The sequence below is a fragment of the Cryptotermes secundus genome, unplaced genomic scaffold (assembly GCF_002891405.2).
Source record: "Cryptotermes secundus unplaced genomic scaffold, Csec_1.0 scaffold635, whole genome shotgun sequence".
Lineage (NCBI taxonomy): Eukaryota > Metazoa > Arthropoda > Insecta > Blattodea > Kalotermitidae > Cryptotermes > Cryptotermes secundus.
Window position 1 is genome coordinate 849,126 of NW_019733328.1, and position 7,538 is coordinate 856,663.

The window sequence follows — 7,538 nt, forward strand, 5'->3', positions numbered from 1 at the left end:
TCGGTTTGTCAAGTCCAGTACACAAATTCAAAGTGCTACAGCCTTGTAATGTGTAATTCTAGTTCACATCTATAATAAAGAGCAACAGTGTTGGTGAAGTGTGAGTTTTAAGTGTTCTCTCCCTCCTTGTGTGAGCAAGGCCTAGAAGTCGCCCTGAGACAGAATCTCGTCCTACCATCTGAGCAGTCAGAACCCCAAACGCCTGCCTATCCATATCCCTACCTTTGTTTTCCCCGTTCCAAATTCATGGATTTCACCCAAGTCCACTGGTGCCCATACAAATTCAAATTCAGAGTAATCCCACACCCTACCCTGAACCAGACAACAACAAGGAAGCAGCGGATGAAAGTGGAGACCAACGAAAGGGCACCAAGAGGACAGGTATAAGTGTCATAAGTATAAGAGTCATAAGTGCCAACCAACTAGTGGGGCTAGAAGTATCGCTGAGCGGTTATACAGAGTATAAGTGACGCCAAACGCGCGGGAGAACAGGAGGCGGTTATAGAACGCTGAGCGGTTATACAGAGTATAAGTGACGCCAAACGCGCGGGAGAACAGGAGGCGGTTATAGAACACTAATCCTTACTTATCATTTGATCTACGGGAAACTGAAAATAACACTGAGGGGTACTAAATTTGTGCTCTGAAGTAGGGCAATTCTTACATTTTTCACAGTTTCAATGCATTTACTGCATTAAATATAATTTTCAGTTACTCTGTTTGTTTAGTATGTTTTTTGAATTGAAACAATTTTCAGTTACTCCAGTTAAGTATTATAATTTTCTATGAATTGAAACACTTTTCAGTTACTCCAGTTAAGTATTATAATTTTCTTTGAATTGAATATAATTATCAGCTACTCTTCTTTACATAGTCACAAAAGATCTTGTCCATCAATAGAGATGTAAAACCAGAGCCAGTGCCTCCACCAAAGGAACGGAAGATGATGAAGCCCTCAGGATGACTGCACTGCTCAGTCATTGTTCGGACTTGGTCCCGAATTAAGTCCAGAATTTCTGTGTGAACTCCACAGTACCCCCTGGCATACACACTGCCTGCATCTTCCATCCCCGTGATCAGCTGTTCAGGATGAAACAGCTGTCAGCATGTTCCAGTGCGGACCTCATCTGTGGACACATCAGTCTATGCTCAACTATCAATACCTGCATGCAAACACACAAATAACTCAGATGTGTTAAGGCTTCTTCAATGTCCTATTTTAACATAACTGCTGGTGAACAATCTTTCTTATGTATGATTCTATATGGATACTCTGTAGGTACAAGTTGATGTAACATGTCAATTCACGATTCAGGCTACAATGTTCCTGAGTCTTTGGAAACTTTTCCCATTATACCTTTATCATCCAGCAACCTTCCAACTGGAAGTCACAAACAACAAAAAGGACAAGTCATCCCAGTCACTTCATCCTAAGACAGAATATTTGCCAAATTCTACCTAGGTAAAGTTAAGTTGTACCTATGCCTAAAATTAATTATGAACCATGCATAATGGAAGTATAGCTCCACCATTACTGCCCTACATACTAGAGGGTGAGTTAGACAATAGACAATACTTGGGACAATCAAGCATTAGCAGTAGTCTTACAAGCAGATAATGTGAACGTAGTGATCTCAATGACCTCTTTACAATGGGCAACATACAATCCACCCCTAAGGCGGTGAGACAAACACACTTCACTTCAATCAAAACAAGTTTCATATTTCCTTTCATACTCTCTTTACATAGAACAGTCTTGTTACAAACAGCATGCTTCAACTCAAAGAAGAACTGATTGTTGTTTATAAGCCACCTCCCTTCACTTTGTGCAATTACTACCCCTTCTCACTGTTACTCTACAACACTCCTGCCTACCTATTTACTTATAACGTAATCAGCATTCTAATTCAAAATTCTATAATAGCTTCAGCTCTTGCATACAGTTTACCATACAATATGCTTATGATTTTAATACACATACCAACTACTGTAGGCTCCAAATCCACAAAAATTGTCCTTGGAACATATTTTCTGGCATCACCCTGATGGAAGACTCTTCTAAAACTGTCATCACCATCTTCAAGAGTCCTATCAGATGCCATCTCACCATCAGGCTGAATGCCATGTTCAATACAGTACAACTCCCAGCAAGCATTGCCAATCTGCAGTCCAGCTTGCCCAACATGGATCGTGATAATTTCACATCCTGCATATCCTGTTGCAATACCAATGTCATATCACGAAATATTCAGCACCCACACTGGTGTTTGTTTTTCATCTTACACCTCTTGAAATTAACTATATAATGCCAGTCTTAATGCATTAAATTCAAATGCCAGGACTCACAAACCACAGGTTTTTATTAAATTAATTAGAAAGGATCGGTAATTAATGATTTGAATGTAAAATGTTCTATAGGGCTCTTGCTGGCTCTTAATATACTTTTATGCTAATCGTATACATTAGTATTTAGTGACTGATTTATTTTCCAATTCACAATGTATTATGTTGAGTTGATTTGATTTGTTATTGTAAGACTGACGCTTTAATATTCAAAGCATGCATAGTATTTGGTGTCTTTGTATATTAGTGACTGGTTCTATATCAGACGGGCGACATTTGTAGCCTGTTCTTGATTGATGGAATATTACAATAAACTGAACTGAACTGAACACAAATGGTAACTCATTTCCCATTGTAGCAGACTTGTAATGTGACTCTTCTTCGTCAAATACAAAAAATAAATAAATAGTGTGAATCCAATTCCCTGTATTACAGACAAGTAGCAACTGCTACCTCAGACTATGCCCACATACTTCAGTTTATTTCAGTAATATTACAAACACGATAACTTCAGATTTTCGTTATTACAAACATGATTAATCTTTCAATTTCGCAACTTGGGTTAACTAGTTACCATTTCCAGCAGCAACGTATTCCGTACTTTCGTGATATGCAAAACGCCTGAAAATTTACAGGAACAGAACGTATAATCCTTCCTTGTAATGCTAATGTATTTAATAACTGTCCAACCATAATATTCACCATTTTGACACAAATATAACTTAGTACGACAAAAGTCTCAACACTACATTCTCAAAAAAACTGAATACAACATTCCACCGTTTCCTCAAACAGAGAATGGCAGCGTCTGGTCTGGCGAAAATCTCATTTGTGGCGGCATCACATTGTGTTGCTCTCTTATCGGTTGTCCTCCCGTGGTATGAAGTCACAAGAGTGCGGTTGACACTTCGCGCCGTCTCATTGGCGAATGAGCACCGGGGGCATTTAAATCGTTTTTCCACTCCAATGCCGGCGGCTATTTAAATAATTAATTCGGAGAATGCAGCACTTAACTTAAAGCGTAATAAACGGGGTAAAACTGGAGTTTTGTTTTCAGATTTTCACACAACGTCCAGAGAAGTATATAGAATTAGAGTATTGATCCACACTACTTTAAAATTATTTTTGGGCCAGTAAGCGTATAAAAATTATGAACAATAGTATCGTATTACCTTAAAAATTCAGCTGTGTGTGCTAGTCGCGGAAACCCTGAATGCTGCCCTCATTTCCAACATCTTCAATCAAGGCACGATCATCTACCTCGCTTTCAGTGTCAAAATCCGAATCTGACAGACATTGTTCGGAATTCCTTTCAAGCAAACACTCGTCATCATCACTCAAGACAGCTGAACGTCTCTTGCTTGTCCCGGCCATATCTGCTACATGCAAACTGCATTAGCTATGTGGAACAAAGGGAACCTCAAGGAATGCAAACAAGGCATTTGTTTATCATATCCAACAGCAGTCAAATCAGAGGTCAACGTCACGTATCTTTCTTGTTAGGTTTTCTACACGTGGTTTCTCATTCCGTTCAGGAGGCAGCACTCGTCACTCGCTGAATGGAAATCGATTTTTTCTTCGACCAACACGCAGAGAGATGACAGACTTTGCTTCGACCAACACGCAAGGAGATCACAGACTATAAACCTAGCATATTTAGTTCTTAACTACTCCAAGAGATGGAGATAGATTCGTACGGCAATACTGCACCCTAGACGGCGAGCTACAAAACTTCTTCAGAGACTTCAAATGTGTAAAAAAAAAAAAAAAAAAAAAATACCCCGAGAAGTTCAAAGTGGGATAACCAATATACGAAATGATAGACAGAAATTTCCTGCATAATATCATAACAAAAGTATTACCTTACATGAAAACCAGCACAAGACGCACGACAACGTCGCTCGGCGAGATGTGGCATTTAAATGCCGACGTGCGACGTACGTCGCCCGGCACTGAATGTGTCCTCACCGCCCTTCTGATGAAGAACAGCGGAAACAGCGACATCACTCGCATCACAGATTAAAGAAACTCCCAAAATAAAATATTGTCGAGACCTCCACGAAAATGCAAGGAATAACAGGAAACTGTAGAAGTTCAACACAGGGCATTTACTTGGAAATTAATGAAAGTAAACCATTTTTATTTTATATCGTGGATGAGCTACCACGTGATGTTGATGTCATTTTAGGACATAAATGGATAATTGAAAGTTTGGTTTAGTATTCGACCCTGAAGATGGAGGCGACATGTTCTTCCGAAGCGTCGGTTTGCTTTCAACGGACTACACGGCGTTATATCCCGGAAGATACGTATAACTGCCCACATCCACCTCGACTCCTGTGTAGTGCAGTCATGTTTCTCCTATGGAGACTTCAAAGGAAAAATGAGAATAACATATCGCGATATGTGGGGCAATGTATGGAGACAAATTGGGGCTTCGCAGTGTGCATAGCCATGAATGAAACAAATATTAATGCTCAGCAGAGGTTTGGGTTTATCTGAGTTGGGTGTTTCTGGTTTAAGTAGCTCAGCTTGTTTACAATGATCCTGACGTTTTGGGGCACGAGCCCAGGGTTTCATTATAAACCAAGGAGCGCCTATACGATCCCCACATTCTGGTCTGCTTCTCAGTGCAACTCCGACGTCATAACTGCAGCTGTTTGTGCATCATTCAGAAAGATGTTAACTGCGTGTCCGGTGATGAAAAGTCAGAAATTAATTTGTGTGATAAGAAGACAATAGAAACGCAACGGACATCAGACGCTGGGATCGTGGCTTCGAATTCCACTAAAGCATAAGTGTATATGTGCGTTGTGTTGCATGTGGTTAGACACCTTGCGATAGGTCCATCCCATTAAATGGATGTAACCAAGATTCCAAAAACCGGTAAACGAGAGGCCGGGGATCGCATTGCTTCATCTCGCGTGCTGTCGCGTGAGAGACACCGTACTCCGTGTCTTCTTCATCTGTCCTCATCGCTGAGTATCGAATTAGTGGTGTAAGATTTTTGGATGTACCGGGCAATACGGGCAGGTACGACGTGAATGCATGGACGTGCGAAGGGTTAACAGCCTTCAGGGGTCAGTCTCCGAAGGTCTCCGAAGGAGGGAGATGGGGTGCCTAGTATGAGCTTCCATTAAGCAGATGAGAGCCCCAATCTGTATCATCAATTGAGGGGTTCAAAATTAAACTAACTTTATTAAACACTGCAGCTGAGTCACATAAATATCCCAACAAACATCGTTCCACAGGTTCACTAAGCCCAGTCCACTGGTAAAATTAAACTTTGTATTTACCACTGATTATAGCGGCCTCCGTTGTCTAGGGGTAACATTCCCACCTCATGGCTCAAGGTACGCGGGTTCAAACCCGGCGGAGGTCGTGGAATTTTTAAGGATGGAAAAATTCAGGGAACAAGTCCTCCGGGAGGGACTTTAAGCCGTGTGTCCCGTGTCGTAGATTTACGGCACGTAAAAGAACCTCATGTCTCTAGGAGACCTCTGAGCTAAATTACAGGCCCTTTCCCGCCCAAGTAGTCTCCAATGCCTCTGGTGGATGGGGGGAAGCATCAAGGTACCGGGGGCCGACCTCGTTGGCTCTACAGGGGCTGATGGCACACACCGTTACCGGTAGGGTATGGAGACAGTAGAAATTAAACGGGGACGCTAAATGGACCAATAACTGGTCTGAGTGCATGGGGAAACACACCCCCTCTCAGTACGAATACGAATACCACTGATTATAAATTCTTCGAAGATCTGCGTGAATATGAGTATCTGAGGAGCAGATTTCCAAGTGTGGGATAAAGTGAATCTCCAGAACTGGGCGTTTCGCTGAGGATTACGTAGCTGAAGAGCTTCTTGCTTTTTATTTGCGAGGTTTATTCTTCATGACGATGGAAGCAGTGCGTTCCTCAGAAACATCAGCTTATATCTGATAAAACGACGTCACATCCCATACTATAGCATTCTTTATAGTCACAACCAGAGATCCTTAAATCTAAAAGAATACTGGGAGTAGGTGCGCTTTCAGCAGAACTGCTGAAGCTGTGTTGTGTGCAATTATGTAATTTTTGTTGCATGTTGTGGAAGCCTTGTAGGTTACATTATGTCTTACCTCACCAAACACATACTGCTGCATATAAACTTTATTCTTGAATGCAATGGGTGTCAAATTTTATCGGTTACATATTTCAAGTTCTTCGGCTATCATTATGCCTCTGTTCTATAAAATTTCTTCATTTTTATGCACTAAACTTAAATTAAACTGTTATCTTAAGAATATTGCTAGGCAATAGCTTGTTGAAACATATTTCTGGGAAGACCAGCTGGAACAGTTACTGAGCAACACTCGGTAAGTAAATTAAAAGTAAAGCTATCCCTGTGACGGGCCGTTAAGGCCCATATGGTTGTGAAATGTTGAGGTTCCCACATTTTCTAGACAATCGGCTCATAGATGTCGGCAAGGTTGCCAGTCCTACGCGCCGCCCTCTACCCCCAAGAATATTCCTGGTACTCATTTCTGTTAGAGGCTGAGTCGACCCCAGGGCCATAGTGCGCCTGGAAGGATTAGGTCAATTGAAAAAAAAAAATCAATGACCTCATCGGGACTTGAATCCGCGACCTTCCGGCTTGTAGCAAAGTGCCTCAACCAACTACGTTACCGCATGCCCCAAGCAAAATCAATCAGGCGAATGTCCTGTAAAAAGGCACTTGAACGGTGGAGACAAAAATAAGTAACGCTCAAATCACAGCTCAGGCTATATGGCACATTACGAAATCCCTTTTAAAGAGGGACGGACCAAGGGCACCAACTGCTATTCATGGTTCGTCAGGCCTTAAATTTCACGCTTCCGAAAAAGCCAACGCAATTGCCGACTGTTTGGAAATTCAGTTCACGCTGCATGCTCTGTGCGACCATAACCAAGAACGGCGGGTGGACGCAAAAGATCAAGCTCTGCTGGAAACCGTAGACGACAACCCCCCTCAAAGGATCAGACCATGTGATGTACAGAAATTAATAAAGTCTCTGAAATTAAAAAAGGCCTGCGGAATTAACGCCATCCCAAATGAATGCCTCAGGCACCTTCCAAGGCGACCATTGGTTCACCTAACCCATTTATTCAATCATTGTTTTCGGCTCTCTCATTTTCAAAACACCTAGAAGGAAGCAAAGGGAATAACTTTACCTAAACC

The 7,538-nt window shown here is 41.7% G+C and overlaps 1 pseudogene; it reads right to left on the reverse strand.

Annotated features, from left to right (window-relative positions):
* Positions 1-499: 499 nt before the first annotated feature.
* LOC111868030 lies at positions 500-3,201 on the reverse strand (annotated as a pseudogene).
* Positions 3,202-7,538: the final 4,337 nt, after the last annotated feature.